Here is an 18,900-nt window from a genome sequence, read left to right as displayed (position 1 = left end):
ATAAAGAGATAAAGAAGAAGAATAAAGTAATAAGTGAAATAGGATCAGAAACTTCAAAATTAGTAAACCCACCTCCTTATGCGACAACGTATCCCCTGTTAAAACAGGAGGAACATACACCCCCGGTACTAATACCGGTAGGTTACGGTTCTTTAAGAGGACCTGAAGAGGAGGCTGTTATTAAACAAAAGAAACCAAAACCTGGATTATATCCTAATTTGGGAGAATTCGAAAGGCAACAAAAAGAACTAACAGAGAGACAGGACGCTGAACCATTCCCTGGTAATAATGATTATGAGATTAAAGGCATAATACATCTAACAGAAGTGCCTGCAGACAGCTCGTACTGTCAGCGAATACGATCTGATGCCCCTAACCAAACAAGCTCTGTAGGAACCTCTGGTAAAGAAGGTAACAAACAGCCTGAAATGCCTGTGCCTGCCATGATTAAAAGTAGAATGTTAGACCTGAACAAAGAGAAGTATGGTGTCCTATGGTGGGACACCGTTATAGGTGAATTTGCTCAATGAAATTTGAACATTCCTTGTAGCAAGGAGGGACCGGGTTCTGAAGAAGAACTCCAAGAATTACTGGGGATGATAAATTCACACTGTAATGACTTGGACGAGCTGGGTTATATGCAAGATGGTTGTAAAATATGGAAGAAATGTATGCATGATATAGAACAGCCTCCAGCAAAAGGTTCTAGATCACAGAAACAAATATATCCCATTTTCGTACGGTCTGGTCCTCAGAATCAACCTACTGCGACATATAAGCCATATACACCGGTAGATATCAGTACTATCGTACAGAAGCTGCCAAGTATACATAAGGGAGCACAGTTGTGGCTAGAGGCAATAGATACTAATACAGCAGGCACGCAACTAGCAATAGGTGATTTTAAGGCGTTATGTGCAGCCTGTGGCATTAGTTTACCACAACTATCGGTGGTAAGCGCTTGTCCTCGATTAGTGACCCACACCGCTGATGGACTCCCATTTCAGGGGCAAGATAGAATAGATTTAGTAAATGCTTTAAATGTTCTATATCCCACTAGTATAGATTTTACAGCCATCACTGCATCTAAATGGGATGGCTTGGCTGATTTTTCAATGCATTTGATGAAATGTATGGATATGTACAAGGCGCAAACTGGGCAGGATGCTGACATTCAACCAAATATTCCAGTATTTTTGCATTTATTTTATGCCACCTTGCCTGCAAACATGCAGACTAATTTAAACAATGTAGTGCCGTTGTCTACGAAGACATGGCCAGAAGTGAGAGCCACTTTGTTGCATTTTGCGTCAGTGCATTGTAAAATGATAGGGCCGAATAAAGAACAACAGAAAATGGCCAGTAAATTAATGACATTACAGATAGCAGATTTGGAAGAGAAAAAGAACACAAAAACTAAAGGAAGCCTTCCAGGCGGAGACATACGGGATTGCTATGTGATCCAGGGCCCACCTCGCTCCCCGTATATGGGGATGCACCAGGGAGGATATCCCTCCTATATCCCCCGCGGTCGAGGAATGAGAAGGGGAGAGGGGGAAGAGGTTATACACAAGGGATAATGAACAGACCATCCCCGGATAGGAGAGCTTATGTGCAGTGTTGGAACTGCCAGTTATTTGGCCATTATGCAAACGAATGTAGACAATCAGGAGTTCAGGACCATGCACAACAATCATTGCAGGCATTACCACCTCAGACAATACCACCACCGCCACCACTTGCGCCGGACCACTTACAGACTGGTCAGCAACCCTCACAATATCCAGTGTGGGATCGTGATAGTTATTGACAGATCGCAGGGAATGAAGGGCTTATTCAGGGAGATACTGTGTTTTTGCAAACCTCAGAACCATTTGTTCAACTATTAGTAGGTCCCCATCAGGTTCCAATGCAATTTTTGATTGACACGGGTGCCACGTCATCTGTTATTTGTGTAAAGCCAAGTGCTGTAAGAAGATCCCTTGAAACTAATACTACTATTGGCTTTGATGGTAAACCCAGTAAAAAACATTTGACTGAACTAACCCCAGTAGTAATCGAGACTACGCAAGGTAAAAGGGAGGCATCGGTCAAATTTCTGATTGCCGAACATTGCCCTGTAAATTTATTAGGACGAGACTTACTTACTCAATTTGGGCTGACTTTGACGTTTAAAATGCCATCATCTAAAAGCCTTCTTTCATTAGTTGCGACAATTGGAAGTGAAGAGGAAAATGAAGTCCCGATAGAATGGAGATGGGATCAGTTACCATCAGAATTGTGGAGCACGGAGGAGGCTCTTTATGGTAGGGCGAAAACAGCTCCGGCTTATCGAATACGAACTAAGGCATATGAGCCGGGGCCTAATGTGAGCCCGTATCCAGTAAAAGAGAAATTAATGGGGCCTACTATGAAACATATTGCAAAATTACTAGAGCACAGTATTATTGAAGAATCACAGTCACCCTATAAAACTCCTTTGTTCCCTGTACCAAAAGGAGAAAATGATGTTAGAATTGTTCATGACTTACGTGCATTGAATGATATAGTCATTCCACAATATCCAGTTTGTGCTAATCCTTTAACGTTATTGCAAACGAAGCCTATATATAAGTTTAACTCCGTTATTGATTTATCTAACGCATTCTTTGCAATTCCCCTAAATACGGCTTCTCGTGATTTAACATCCTTTGTACTAGGCACGAAAGCCTATCGATGGACGCGAATGCCCCAAGGTTTTACTGACAGCCCGACTGTTTTCTCCAAACAATTAAACAAAGATCTAGAATATTTTAAAAGTGTGCTACCTGAATCAGTATCTCTGTTCACATACGTTGACGATATATTGCTCTCTGCGGAAAATAAGATACAGTGTTGGGAATGGACATTTAAATTATTACAAGTGCTTAGTGAGGCAGGATATAAATGTAACCAACAGAAATGTGTCTTAGCAAAAACTCAAGTTAATTTTCTAGGCCAGATAATTTCCTCTGCAACTAGGTATATAACAAAAGATTTACTGATAGAACTACAGAAACAGGAGTTGCCCCAGACTTTAAAACAATTGCGAGGTTTATTAGGTACTTTTAATTATTGTCGACAATGGATACCGGGATATTCTGCACGTATCTCTCCTCTGTTAAGACACTTACAAGTGCCAGCTGGTACTAGTTCTAAGGCACAAGTACTTTTGACTGAAGATGACGAAATAATTATATACAAGGTGTTACAGACCTTGCTGCAAGCTGAACCTTTAAGTACTGTAGATCCCCGTCTGAAAGTGCATATATGGGTCAGAGACATGGGAAACACCTGGGCAGCTTTTGTGAATCAAGAAGATACACCAAAACAAGCAGTAGCATTTTTATCTGGATCTTATAGTCCAGTGGAATTGGCTTTACCTGAAGTCCCAAAGTTATTAACCGCCATTGTCGCAGCAGTTGGTAAATGGCGAGCTATTATGCCATATGGCTCGTTAATATTACATTGCTCTCATTCAATACATCATTTATTAACAACTAGCCAGGCTGCTTTGACAGTAACCAGATTTGGAAAATATCAAGCCATATTGACTGGTCAAGATATAGTAACTGCGCCTCTTACGAAAGCCCAGAATAATTTACTAGATGGATTTTTTCCTAATGATAATGCACAACGACAAGCTAAAGGAAAAGATATCCCAGAACTATTATTGATACAGTTTGATCCCCTTGATAAGGGGCTAATTTGGTTTACAGATGGTACACAGAAAGATCAGCAAGCGACATTTGCAGCATTAAGTGTTACACCCAATTTAGATATTATTAGCAAAATACAGTATCAAACAGAAAAAGGTGTAACAGCACAAGAAGCCGAACTCCTTGCTGTGATAGCAGCTCTAAAATCAACAGGAATAAATGAGCACTGTACCATTTATACTGATAGTTCATATGTAGTTAGTTCCTTGCAATATCATTTGTTGAAATGAAAAAAAAGAGGAATGATAACTGCCACAGGTCAGCCCTTACAACATATTCACAATTGGAAGCAAATTCTAAAAATATTATCAAAAAGGGAAGGTATAGGTTCCGAAACTGCTATAGTATGGACGCCAGCACATACAGGAAGTACGAGCTTTGAGGCAAAAGGCAATAATCTAGCAGACAAAGCTGCTGCAGAGGTCCTTACTGTGAATATAATGACCATGCAAACACGATTTAGCTCACAATTAATCCATACCCCATATCCTATGCCCCTTGACATATTCCATGAACAACCCAGTGGTGAGGAATTACAGAAATGGAAAACGATAGGATGTTATCAAAAAGGGAAAGAATGGCTCCACCCGAATGGAAAAAAATGTTTGACAACACCAGAAGTGTTGCGATACTTCTTTGCATGGCATGCAACCATGCATCTGTCTGCCTCTGCATTATTAGCTGGCATGCAAAGTAATCATTGGAACCAGAATTTATATGCTTTAGCTGTACAGATAATTCATAATTGTCTAGTTTGTTCTACTCATATAGCTCGTCGAGGCCCAGCTGTGAGTCCTGGTAGCTTGCCCATTCCCCAGGGACCAGGTTTGGAATGGCACATTGATTACACTGATATGATTGAAGCAATTAAAGGAAAACGGTATGTATTGGTATGGGTGGATAGCTTCTCACATTGGATAGAAGCTTTCCCATGTACAAAAGAAACAGCTCATGTAGTTATTGATACTTTTTTACATAGAATTTTACCAACCCATGGCTGTCCGATCAAAATTGTATCTGATAATGGGACACACTTTAATAATCAAATTATGAATGAATTGCAGGAAATTTGTAATATTATCCATCGACGTGTGTCTGTCTATAAACCAACCTCAAATGGTTTGGTAGAACGATATAACGGAATATTGAAGACCAAATTGAGAGTATTGTTAGCTGCATTAAACAAAAATAAGACATCAAAATTATACACCTGGTTGGATGTATTACCATTGGCTCTGATGAATATACGAAACACGCCAGGCACCATCCATGAGATTACTCCATTTCAATTACAGACTGGACGGATTATGAATCCGGTGAAAATAACACGGATTGATAATCCTGTGGAGTATTGGAAAAAGGTCCAGCCCTTGGTGGCAATGGCAGCGGATTTAGTGCAAACTGAATCAAAGAAGGTTCCTAAACCATCTTCTTATGCTTCTTTCTCCATAGGAGATCAAGTATTGCGGAAGAATTACACACACAAGACTTGGAAGGATCCGATCTACGTTGGACCCTTCACTATCAAAGAATTGAGCCACACCGCTGCTAAATTGACAGGACATTCAACTTGGGTACATTTGTCGGACATTCGAACATTTAATCCAATTCTCTAAGACAACGATTGTGGAAAAAGAATTCTTTTCAATTCAGCAAACTATTTGAATAACCAGCAGTATTTGAAAACCAATCACTGAATATTAGGTGTGAGATAGGTACCAAAAGAGTAAAAATGTTATTGTTAATTAATGGCCTATATATTTTACTATGTGCATGGCCAATGGTTAATTTTCCTATTAGGCAGGGTCCTTTTTCAGGACTAACCAATTTATGGGTTCAAACTATTCATGAATTAGTGAAAACTCTCCCGTCCAATATTAGTGATTGCATTATTTGTACCCCACATCAGAAAGCACAGTCACATATTCCTGCCATTACTATGCCAGTCCCATTACATCATATTTTAGGCTTTAATTACAGTAGAGGTAATACGTTCACCTTAGATCCACTATCAGGAATAACATGGAAACAATATTTACATAACAGCTCATATCCCCCATTGATAGCTGACCTACCCCAAAGTGGTTATCTGTGCCTTACTAATACCTCTTCCATGAATCCTATCATCTGTAATTATACTTATTGTACTCATAATGCCACATGGATTATCCACAAAGGCACCAAGTTGCTGCGATTTAACATTAGCCAAGTCACAAAAATGTGCAACTGTTCATCCAGCAATAAGGACAAAAATACAGAGTGTCTGAAGTGTGTACTCAAAATAGCTGCGACTGACAATATCGCTAAAGACCACCAATACACTGATATGTTTAATTCTACATATGTTGCCTGTACAATCCGTACGTGGCCTAAAAACAAAACAATTCCAGAAGCCCCATGTATCGCGAGAGGTAGTGGAAAGCTTTTTCAGTTTCCATTTGTTTATGGTCCTTACAACAGTAATAATCTGACAGTCATACAAAATTTTACTAATTTATATGTTGGTCACTACTGGTTATGTGATGGAATTGTTTTCCTTACACTCCCCTTATCTTATGAATTTTGTACATTAATCACGTTTAATTATTTTTCCCGAATTATTCCACTAAAACAAATTTCACCTTCACGGGTCTGAAGAGACATTCCCTCAGCTGTCCCTGAAGATCAGGCAATTCGACTCTCTTTGGAATATATAAATACTACTTATCCTCTAACTAAGACTCGCTTGGACTCACTTAGCTACACTTCCTGGCTACCCTTTGCTCAACCTGCAGTAGCAGCAGAATTAGGAATGGCTATCAGGCGTCTGCAGTCTGTGTTACATGTAGTAACGCATGAACTAGGAATAGCCTTGAAGGCCCTTCAACAAACTGTGGACGAGTTAACTGTGATTTCCACATATAATCGACATGGTTTAGATTATATGCTGGCTGTTCAAGGGGGTTTGTGTACGGTGCTAAATAGTTCAGAATGTTGTACTATAGTGGTAAATCGCTCAAATATAGTTCGCAACGCCATGCAAAAGATACAAGAACTTGCTAAGCTTCAAGTTAGTGATTTTGAGGGAGGAATATCTTTTTCTTGGTGGGACTCAATTGTATCCTGGTTTACTGGTTTGTCAGGTCACCTACGAGGATTTATAGGTTTCCTAATTGGTATTCTCATTCTGAGTATGATATTATGCTTTTGCATCCCATGTATTTTTTCTCTGTTGCAATACTGTCGACCAAAAATACCAATGCCTAAATCAGTAATGACAAATATGATAGCTTATAATAACATTGATCTGGAGACTGTGCACATGCTCCGAACCACAAGTAAGGAGGAAAATAGAAGGGATGAGGAAAGTGAGAATAGTTAAAAAGGGAGATCTCAGGGTAAGTTTTCACAGATATAAAAGAAAGGCCCTCGTCTCTGTGCTAGTCCCCTGTGTGAAGAATGAAGACACCTAATGTGAGCCAGGAGTATACCTGGCTCAAGGGAGGATTGTAGAATATGCTGATGGAAAAAATATCAGAGATAACACCAAGCTCTGAGGAAGAAAACTAGCATGAACTAGTTTTGCAAGGACACCACAAACATCAGCAGAATCAAGATGGAACATAACAAACAAATGAGTCACAGGAAGAGCATGAGATAACGCCTAGGGCACGAAAGAAATAATCTGTGAAAAAGAATGTGAAGGGAAAGATAACGGGGAGCAAAGGACAAGCTGTGTTGGCAGTTAAGGATTAACAAACTTGTGGTTGGAACATGCGCAACAGAAAACAGATAGCTTGCTATGTAAAATATATAAACAGGACCTGCAAGAAGAAAAATTTAAGCAAATGATCCTGAGACTGAGATGTGCTATGTACATTGTGTGAGTATATTATGCTTTTGCTTCCTGTGTATACCTTTGATGATACGCAGTGTATTAATTAATAATGAATAAAGAATTACCAGATTTAGAAAACAACTTTCGGAGTCGTGCTTGAGTAATAAAACAAACAATAATTATAATTAAATAATATGACCAACATTATTATCTCTCACCTTTCTTCTTGAGGTCTTCAACCTCAGGAGGGTAGGAGGCCCAATGGCAAAACTCCTCCTGGAGAGAGGCTCAGGCAGCAGTCTCATTTTCTAGATTAGGCCTGCTGCCTGAGGGGGGTGTAGAGGTTCCTCTCATCCAGGAGGATTAGCTGAGCCAGGAGGTCCACATCAGACCGCGTAAAGCGGGGCTTGCTGAACCTGTCTTGCTTCTTGGCAGCTGCCACCTTGAAGGAGGACGGTGAAGGGTGAGACAGACTCCCACTCCCTAACCTTGCCGGACTCCATTTCACGTTCCATCCTACCATGAGAAAATAAAAAAGAAGATGAAAAAAAAGTATGTGCTATAGGACAGCTTTTTGTTCAGAAACGTACACACTAATGCAGGGAGGGGCCAGGCAGCCCCCATCTGTGAAACCTCACACTAGTAATGCAGGAAGAGAGCTGTCTCACCCTTCACCATCCTCCCCCCCTCACCCACACACAATTCACTGGCTGGGACATGGGGGAGGGGGAGGAGAGAGGGGCCAGGCAGCTCCCCCCAATCTGTGAAGAAAAGCTGTCTGTCCAGAAGCCAGCCTCACACTACACTAGTAATACACCCTTCACCATCCTCCCCACCTCACCCACACATCATTCACTGGCTGGGACATGGGGGAAAGGGAGGAGAGAGGGGCCAGGCAGCTCCCCCCAATCTGTGAAGGAAAGCTGTCTGTCCAGAAGCCAGCAACACACTAGGGAGGGAGCTGTCTCACTCTTCACCATCCTCCCCCCTCTCACCCACACACCATTCACTGGCTGGGACATGGGGGAGGGGCAGAGTGAGGGGCCATGCAGCTCCCCCCATCTGTGAAGGAAAGCTGGGGAGGAGTGAGGAGCCAGGTTGCTCACCCCCCCCTTGTCTGTGAAGGAAAGCTGTCTGCCCAGAAGCCAGCCTCACTAGTAATGCAGGGAGGGAGCTGTCTCACCCTTCACCATTTTCCCCCCCTCACCCACACACCATTCCCTGGCAGGGACATGGGGGAGGGGAGGAGTGAGGGGCTAGGCAGCTCCACCCCATCTGTGAAGGAAAGCTGTCTGTCCAGAAGTCAGCCTCAAACCACTAATGCAGAGAGAGAGAGATCTCACCCTTCACCATCTTCCCCCCCTCACCCACATACAATTCACTGGCTGGATCATGGGGGAGGGGAGGAGTGAGGGGCCAGACAGCTCCCCCCATCTGTGAAGGAAAGCTGTCTGTCCAGAAGCCAGCCTCACACTAGTAATGCAGGGAGGGAGCTGTCTCACCTTTCACCATCCTCCCCAACCTCACCCACACACCATTCATTGGCTGGGACATGGGGGAGCGGAGGAGTGACGGGCCAGGCAGCTCCACCCCATCTCTGAAGGAAAGCTGTCGGCCCAGAAGCCAGCCTCACACTAGTAATGCAGGGAGGGAGCTGTCTCACCCTTCACCATCCTGCCCACCCTCACCCACACACCATTCACTGGCTGAGACATGGGGGAGCGGAAGAGGGAGGGGCCAGGCAGCTCCCCCCCCATTTGTGAAGGAAAGCTGTCTGTCCAGAAGCCAGCCTCACACTAGTAATGCAGGGAGGGAGCTGTCTTACCGTTCACCATCCTCCCACCTCACCCACACGCCATTCACTGGCTGGCACATGAGTGAGGGGAGGAATGAGGAGCCAGGCAGCTCCCCCCCCATCTGTGAAGGAAAGCTGTCTGTCCAGAAGCCAGCCTCACACTACACTAGTAATGCAGGAAGGAGCTGTCTCACCGTTCATCATCCTCCCCCCCTCATCCACACACCATTCACTTGCTGGGACAATGGGAGGGGAGCAGTGAGGGGCTAGGCAGCTCCCCACCATCTGTGAAGGAAAGCTGTCCAATAGCCAGCCTCACACTAGTAATGCAGGGAGGGAGCTGTCTCACCCTTCACCATCCTCCCCACTCTCACCCACACACCATTCACTGGCTGGGACATGGGTGAGGGTGGGAGTGAGGGGCCAGGCAGCTCCCCCCCATATGTGAAGGAAAGCTGTCTTTCCATAAGCCAGCTTCACACTAGTAATGCAGGGAGGGAGCTGTCTCACCCTTCACCATCCTCCCACCCGCACCCTCACACCATTCACTGGCTGGGACATGGGGGAGGGGAGGAGTGAGGGGCCAGGCAGCTCTCTTTCCCCCATCTGTGAAGTAAAGCTGTTTGTCAGGAAGCCAGCATCACACTACACTAGTAATGCAGGAAGGGAGCTGTCTCACCCTTCATCATCCTCCCGCCCTCATCCACACACCATTCACAGGCTGGGACATGGGGGACGGGAGGAGTGAGAGGGCAGGCATCTCCCCCCATCTGTGAAGGAAAGCTGTCTGTCCAGAAGCCAGCCTCACACCAGTAATGAAGAGAGGGAGCTGTCTCACCCTTCACCATCCTTCCCCCTCACCCACATCCCATTCACTGGCTGGGAAATTGGGGAGGGGAGGAGTGAGGGGCCAGGCAGCTCCCCCCATCTGTGAAGGAAATCTGTCTGTCCAGAAGCCAGCCTCACCCTAGTAATGCAGGGAGGAGCTGTCTCACCCTTCACCATCCTGCCCACCCTCACCCATACACCATTCACTGGCTGGGACAAGGGTGAGCGAAGGAGGGAGGGGCCAGGCAGCTCCCCCCCATCTCTGAAGGAAAGCTGTCTGTCCAGAAGCCAGCCGCAAACTAGTAATGCAGGGAGGGAGCTGTCTCACCTTTCACCATCCTCCCCCTCACCCACACGCCATTCACTGGCTGGGACATGGGGGAGGGGAGGAGTGAGGGGCCAGGCAGCTCCTCCCCATCTGCGTAGGAAAGCTGTCTGTCCAGATGCCAGCCTCACACTAGTAATGCAGGGAGGGAGCTGTCTCACCGTTCTCCATCCTCCTCCCCCCTCACCCACACACCATTCATTGGCTGGGACATGGGGGAAGGGAGAAGTGAGGGGCCAGGCAGCTTCCCCCCATCTGTGAAGTAAAGTGCTCTGTCCAGGAGCCAGGCTCACACTACACTAGTAATACAGGAAGGGAGCTGTCTCACCCTTCACCCTTCACCATCCTCCCTCCTCACCCACACACCATTCACTGGCTGGGACATGGGGGAGGGGAGGAGTGAGGGGCCAGGCAGCTCACCCCCACCTGTGAAGGAAAGCTGTCTGTCCAGAAGCCAGCCTCACACTAGTAATGCAGGAAGGGAACTGTCTCACCCTTCACCATCCTCCCCCCTCTCACCCACACACCCTTCACCATCCTCCCCCCTCTCACCCTCTCACCAACACTGGTTGGGATATGGGGGAGGGGTGGAGTGAGGGGCCAAGCAGCTCCCCCCCATCTGTGAAGGAAAGCTGTCTGTCCAGGAGCCAGCCTCAGCCTAGTAATCCAGGGAGGGAACTGTCTCACCCTTCACCATCCTCACCCGTTCACCCACACTCCTCCCCTCCCCCATGGCTGGACATGGGGGAGGGGAGGAGTAAGGGGCCAGGCAGCTCCCCACTCAGTCTGTGAAGTAAAGGTGTCTGTCCAGAAGCCAGCCTCACACTACACTAGTAATTAAGGGAGGGAGCTGTCTCACACTTCACCATCCTCTCCTCATCACCCACACACCATTCACTGCCTAGGACATGGGGGAGGGGAGGAGTGAGGGGCCAGGCAGCTCCCTCCCCATCTGTGAAGGAAAGCTGTATGTCCAGAATCCAGCCTCACACTACACTAGTAAGGCAGGAAGGGAGCTATCTCACCCTTCACCATCCTCCCCCCCCTCACCCACACACCATTCACTGGCTGGGACATGGGTGAGGGGAGGAGTGAGGGGCCAGGCAGCTCCCCCCCATCTGTGAAGGAAAGCTGTGCAATAGCCAGCCTCACAATAGTAATGCAGGGAGGGAGCTGTCTCACCCTTCACCATCCTCCCCCCCTCACCCACACACCATTCACTGGCTGGGACATGGGTGAGGGGAGGAGTGAGGGGCCAGGCAGCTCCCCCCCCTCTGTGAAGGAAAGCTTTCCATCAAGAAGCCAGCCTCACACTACACTAGTAATACAGGGAGGGAGCTGTGTCACCCTCCACCATCCTCCTCCCCTCACCCACACACCATTCACTGGCTGGGACATGGGGGAACGGAGGAGTGAGGGGCCAGGCAGCTTGTCCCCATCTGTGAAGGAAAGCTGTCTGTCTGGAAGCAAGCCCCACACTAGTAATGCAGGGAGGGAGCTATCGCACCCTTCACCATCCTCCCCCCCCCTCACCCACACACCATTCACTGGCTTGGACATGGGGGAGTGGAGGAGTGAAGGAAAACTGTCTGTCCAGAAGCCAGCCTCACACTAGTAATACAGGGAGGGAGCTGTCTCACCGTTCACCATCCTCCCCCAAACTAACCCACACACCATTCACTGGCTGGGACATGGGGGAGGGGAGGAGTGGGGGGCCAGGCAGTTCCATCCCTATCTGTGAAGGAAAGCTGTCTGTCCAGAAGCCAGCCTCACAGTACACTAGTAAGGCAGGAAGGGAGCTGTCTCCCCCTTCATCATCCTTCCCTCCTCATCCACACTATTCACTGGCTGGGACATGGGGGAGTGGAGGGGTGAGGGGCCAGGCAGCTCCCCCCATCTGTGAAGGAAAGCTGTCTGTCCAGAAGCCAGCCTCACACTAGTAATGCAGGGGGGAGCTGTCTCACCGTTCTCCATCCTCCTCCCCCCTCAACCACACACCATTCACTGGCTGGGACATGGGGGAGGGGAGGAGTGAGGGGCCAGGCAGCTCCTCCCCATCTGCGAAGGAAAGCTGTCTGTCCAGAAGCCAGCTTCACACTACACTAGTAATGCAGGGAGGGAGCTGTCTCACCCTTCACCATCCTCACCCGCTCAACCACACACCATTCACTGGCTGGGACATGGGGGAGGGGAGGAGTGAGGGGCCAAGCAGCTCCCCCCATCTGCGAAGGAAAGCTGTCTGTCCAGAAGCCAGCCTCACACTAGTAATGCAGGGGGGAGCTGTCTCACCGTTCTCCATCCTCCTCCCCCCTCACCCACACACCATTCACTGGCTGGAATATGGGGGATGGGAGGAGTGAGGGGCAGGCAGCTTCCCCCCATCTGTGAAGTAAAGTGCTCTGTCTAGAAGCCAGGCTCACACTACACTAGAAATTACGGGAGGGAGGGCCAAGCAGCTCCCCCCATCTGCGAAGGAAAGCTGTCTGTCCAGAAGCCAGCCTCACACTAGTAATGCAGGAAGGGAGCTGTCTCACCCTTCACCCTTCACCCTTCACCATCCTCCCTCCTCACCCACTGGCTGGGACATGAGGGAGGGGAGGAGTGAGGGGCCAGGCAGCTCACCCCCATCTGTGAAGGAAAGCTGTATGTCCAGAATCCAGCCTCACACTACACTAGTAAGGCAGGAAGTGAGCTGTCTCACCCTTCATCATCCTCCCCTCCTCATCCACACACCATTCACTGGCTGGGACATGGGGGAGTGGAGGGGTGAGGGGCCAGGCAGCTCCCCCCATCTGTGAAGGAAAGTTGTCTGTCCAGAAGAGAGCCTCACACTAGTGATGCCGGGAGGGAGCTGTCTCACCCTTCACCAACCTTCCCCCCTCACCCACACACCATTCACTGCCTGGGAAATGGCGAGGGGTGGAGTGAGGGGCCTATGCAGCTCACCCCATCTGTGACGGAAAGCTGTCTGTCCAGAAGCGAACCTCACACTAGTAATACAGGGCGCAAGCTGCCTCGCCCTTCACCATCATCCCCCCCTCACCCACACACCATTCACTGACTGGACATGGGGGAGGGGAGGAGTAAGGGGCCAGTCAGCTCCCCACCCAGTCTGTGAAGTAAAGGTGTCTGTCCAGAAGCCAGCCTCACACTACACTAGAAATTACGGGAGGGAGCTGTCTTACACTTCACCATCATCCCTCCTCATCCACACACCATTTACTGCCTGGGACATGGGGGAGGGGTGAAGTGAGGGGCCAAGCAGCTCCCCCCATCTGTGAAGGAAAGCTGTCTGTCCAGAAGCGAACCTCACACTAGTAATGCAGGGCGTGAGCTGTCTCACACTTCACCACCCTCCTCCCCTCACCCACACACCATTCACTGGCTGGGACATGGGGGAGGGGAAGAGTGAGGGGCAGGCAACTCCCCCCAATCTGTGAAGGAAAGCTGTCTGTCTAGAAGCCAGCCTCACACTAGGGATTGAGAGAGGGAGCTGTCTCACCCTTCACCATCCTCCCCACCCTAACCCACACACCAATCAATGGCTGGGACATGGGGGAGGGGAGGCATGAGGGGCCAGGCACCTCCACCCGCCCTCTGTGAAGGAAAGCTGTCTGTCCAGAAGCCAGGCCTCACACTATTTATTTATTAATTTATTTAACAGTTTTATATACCGAATTTCTTGTAACAGGTTAAAAATCAAAACGTTTTACATAATAACAATAACGGTGCCTCAAATAGTGCAATTACATAAAACAGAGGAATACAGATCTAGGATCATGAAACTGTTAAAACAAACCAGGGTATATATATATCGAACTATGATACATGGCTGGTAGAGAATGGTTAGGTTAAGACCATGGTATTGGCAAAGGGCCTTGGGAATTGGGGCTAAAGTAGGACATATAGCAGTTGACTGAACAAGAGAAAGCAGGCAAGAGTCAATGAGTTACTGGTGATAGAGTTGATTTAAGATCATCTGGCGTATGATTCAGCAAAGGCCTGCTTGAACAGCCAGTTTTTGAGTCTTTTCTTAAATGTGACCGGGCAATGTTCCAGCCTGAGGTCTGGTGGAAGAGAATTCCAATGTATTGGTCCAGAGGCTGAGAGTAATACAGGGAGGGAGCAGTCTCACCCTTCACCATCCACCCCCGCCTCACCCACACACCATTCACAGGCTGGGACATAGGAAAGGGGAGGAGTGAGGGGCCAGGCAGTTCCACCCCATCTGTGAAGGAAAGCTGTCTGTCCAGAAGCCAGCCTCACGCTAGTAATGCAGAGAGGGAGCTGTCTCAACGTTCACCATCCTCCCTCCCCTCACCCACACATCATTCACTGGCTCGGACATGGGGGAGGGGAGGCGTGAGGGGCCAGGCAGCTCCCCCCCATCTGTGAAGGAAAGTTGTTTGTCCAGAAGCCCACCTCACACTAATAATGCAGGGAGGGAGCTGTCTCACACTTCACCACCACCCCCTCACCACACACAATTGACTGGCTGGGACATGGGGGAGGGGATGCATGAGGGACCAGGCAGCTCCACCCCTCTGTGAAGGAAAGCTGTCCTTCCAGAAGGCAGCCTCACACTACACTAGTAATACATACAGGGAGCTGTCTCACCCTTCACGATCCTCCTCCCCTGACCCACACACCATTCACTGGCTGGGACATGGGGGAGGGAAAGAGTGAGGGGCCAGGCACCTCCCACCCCATCTGTGAAGGAAAGCTGTCCAATAGCCAGCCTCACGCTAGTAATGCAGAGAGGGAGCTGTCTCAATGTTCACCATCCTCCCTTCCCTCACCCACACACCATTCACAGGCTGGGACATAGGAAAGGGGAGGAGTGAGGGGCCAGGCAGTTCCACCCCATCTGTGAAGGAAAGCTGTCTGTCCAGAAGCCAGCCTCACACTAGTAATGCAGGGAGGGAACTGTCTCACCCTTCACCATCCTCCCTCCCCTCGCCCACACATCATTCACTGGCTCGGACATGGGGGAGGGGAGGCGTGAGGGGCCAGGCAGCTCCCCCCCATCTGTGAAGGAAAGCTGTCTGTCCAGAATCCAGCCTCACTAGTAATGCAGGGAGGAAGCTGTCTCACCCTACACCATCCTCCCCACCCTCACCCACATACCATTCACAGGCTGGGACATGGGGGAGGGGAGGAGTGAGGGGCAAGGGACCTCCCCCCCCCCCCATCTGTGAAGGAAAGCTGTCTGTCCAGAAGCCAGCCTCACACTACACTAGTAATATAGGGATGGAGCTGTCTCACCCTTCACCATCCTCCCCACCCTCACCCACAGACGATTCACTGGCAGGGACATAGGAAAGGGGAGGAGTGAGGGGCCAGGCAGTTCAACCCCATCTGTGAAGGAAAGCTGTCTGTCCAGAAGCCAGCCTCACACTAGTAATACATAGAGGGAGCTGTCTCACCCTTCACCATCCTCCTCCCCTCACCCACACGCCATTCACTGGCTGGGACATGGGGGAGGGGAAGAGTGAGGGGCCTGGCAGCTCCCCCCCATCTGTGAAGGAAAGCTGTCTGTCCAGAAGCCAGCCTCACACTACACTAGTATGCAGGAAGGGTGCGGTCTACCCTTCTCCATCCTCCCCCTCACCCACACACCATTCTCTGGCTGGGACATGGGGGAGGGGAGGAGTGAGGGGCCACGCAGCTCCCCCCACGTCTGTTAAGGGAAACTGTCTGTCCAGAAGCCAGCCTCACACTAATAATGCAGGGAGGGAGCTGTCTCACCGTTCACCATCCTTCCTCCCCCTCGCCCACACACCATTCACTGGTTGGGACATGGGGAAGGGGAAGAGTGAGGGGCCAGGCAGCTCCCCCCCTATCTGTGAAGGAAAGCTGTCTGTCCAGAAGCCAGCCTCAGCCTAGTAATCCAGGGAGGGAGCTGTCACCATCCTCCCCCCTCACCCACACACCATTCACTGGCTGGGACATGGGGGAGGGGAGGAGTGAGGGCTAGGCAGCTCCCCCCCATCTGTGAAGGATAGCTGTCTGTCCAGAACCCAGCCTCACACTAGTAATGCAGGGAGAGAGCTGTCTCACCCTTCAACATCCTCCCCACTCTCACCCAAACACCATTCACTTGCTGGGACATTGGTGAGGGGGGAGTGAGGGGCCATGCAGCTCCCTCCCATCTGTGAAGGAAAGTTGTCTGTCCAGAAGCCAGCCAACACTAGTAATACAAGGAGGGAGCTGTCTCACCGTTCACTATCCTCCCCCCCCCCCCCACTAACCCACACACCATTCACTGCCTGGGACATGGGGCAGGGGAGGAGTGAGGGGACAGGCAGCTCCCCCCCCCATCTTTGAAGGAAAGCTGTCTGTCCAGAAGCCAGCGTCACACAAGTAATGCCAGGGGGGAAGCTGTCACCGTCCTCCCCACCCTCACCCACACACCATTCACTGGCTGGGACATGGGGGAGGGGATGAGTGAAGGGCCAGGCAGCTCCCCCCCCCCCCCCCCCCCCCCCCACCTGTGAAGGATAGCTATCTATCCAGAAGCCAGCTTCACACTGCACTAGTAATACAGGGAGGGAGCATTCTCACCCATCGCTATCTTCCCTGCCTCACCCGCAAAGCATTCACTGGCTGGGATATGGGGAAGGGGAGGAGTGAGGGGCCAGGCAGCTCCCCCCCCCCCATCTGTGAAGGAAAGCTGTCTGTCCAGAAGCCAGCCTCACACTAGTAATGCAGGAAGTGAGCTGTCTCACCTTTCACCATCCTCCCCCCCTCACCCACACACCATTCACTGGCTGGGACATGGGGGAGGGGAGTAGTGAAGGGCCTGGCAACTCCCCCCACCCCCATCTGTGAAGGAAAGCTGTCTCTCCAGAAGCCAGTCTCACACTAGTAATGCAGAGAGGGAGCTGTCTCAACGTTCACCATCCTTCCTACCCTCACCCACACATCATTCACTGGCTGGGACATGGGAGGCATGAGGGGCCAGGCAGTTACTCCCCTCTGTGAAGGAAAGCTGTCTATCCAGAAGCCAGCCTCACACTATAATAGTAATACAGGGAGGGAGCAGTCTCACCCTTCACCATCCTCCCCCGCCTCACCCACATACCATTCACTGGCTGGGACATGGGGGGGGGGGGGCGGGAGGAGTGAGGGGCCAGGCAGCTCACCCCATCTGTGAAGGAAAGCTGTCTGTCCAGAAGCCAGCCTCACACTAGTAATGCAGGGATGGAGCTGTCTCATCCTTCACCATCTTCCCCACCCTCACCCACACACCGATCACTGGCTGGGACATGGGGGTGGGGAGAGTGAGGGGCCAAGCAGCTCCCCCCCCATCTGTGAAGGAAAGTTGTCTGTCCAGAAGCCCGCCTCACACTAGTAATGCAGGGAGAAAGCTGTCTCACACTTCACCACCACCCCCCCTCACCCACACACAATTGACTGGCTGGTACATGGGGGAGGGGAGACATGAGGGGCCAGGCAGCTCCCCCCCCTCTGTGAAGGAAAGCTGCCTGTCTAGAAGCCAGCTTCACACTACACTAGTAATACATAGAGGGAGCTGTCTCACCCTTCACCATCCTACTCCCCTCACCCACACACAATTCACTGGCTGGGACAAGGGGGAGGGGAGGAGTGAGGTGCCAGGCAACTCCCCCCACATTTGTGAATGAAAACTATCTGTGAAGAAGCCAGCCTCACACTAGTAATACAGGGAGGGAGCTGTCTCACCGTTCACCATCCTTTCCCCCACCAACCCACACACCATTCACTGGGTGGGACATGGGGAAGAGGAGTAGTGAGGGGCCAGGCAGGTCCCCCCCATCTGTGAAGGAAAGCTGTCCAGAAGCCAGCCTCACACTAGTTATGCAGGGAGGGAGCTGTCTCACCCTTCACCATCATTCCCCCCACTAACCCACACACCATTCACTGGCTGGGACATGGGGGAAGAGAGTAGTGAGGGGCCAGGCAGCTCCCCTCATCTGTAAAGGAAAGCTATCTGTCCAGAAGCCAGCCTCACAGTACACTAGTAATGCAGGAAATGAGCTGTCTCACCGTTCACCCTCCTCCCCCCCTCACCCATACACCATTCACTGGCTGGGACATGGGGGAGGGGAGGAGTGAGGGGCCAGGCAGCTCCCCCATCTGTGAAGGAAAACTGTCTGTCCAGAAGGCAGCCTCACACTAGTAATGCAGGGAGGGAGCTGTCTCACCCTTCACCATCCTCCCAACCCTCACTCACACACCATTCACTGGCTGGGACATGGTGGAGGGGAGGAGTGAAGGGCCAGGTGGCTCCCCACCCATCTGTGAAAAAAAGCTGTCTGTCCAGAAGCCAGCCTCATACTAGTAATGCAGGGAGGGAGTTGTCTCACTCTTCACCCCCCCCCCCTCACCCACACACAATTGACTGGCTGGGACACGG

The sequence above is a fragment of the Rhinatrema bivittatum genome, chromosome 13 (genome assembly GCF_901001135.1).
Source record: "Rhinatrema bivittatum chromosome 13, aRhiBiv1.1, whole genome shotgun sequence".
Taxonomy (NCBI): Eukaryota; Metazoa; Chordata; class Amphibia; order Gymnophiona; family Rhinatrematidae; genus Rhinatrema; species Rhinatrema bivittatum.
This window is presented reverse-complemented; position numbering follows the sequence as displayed.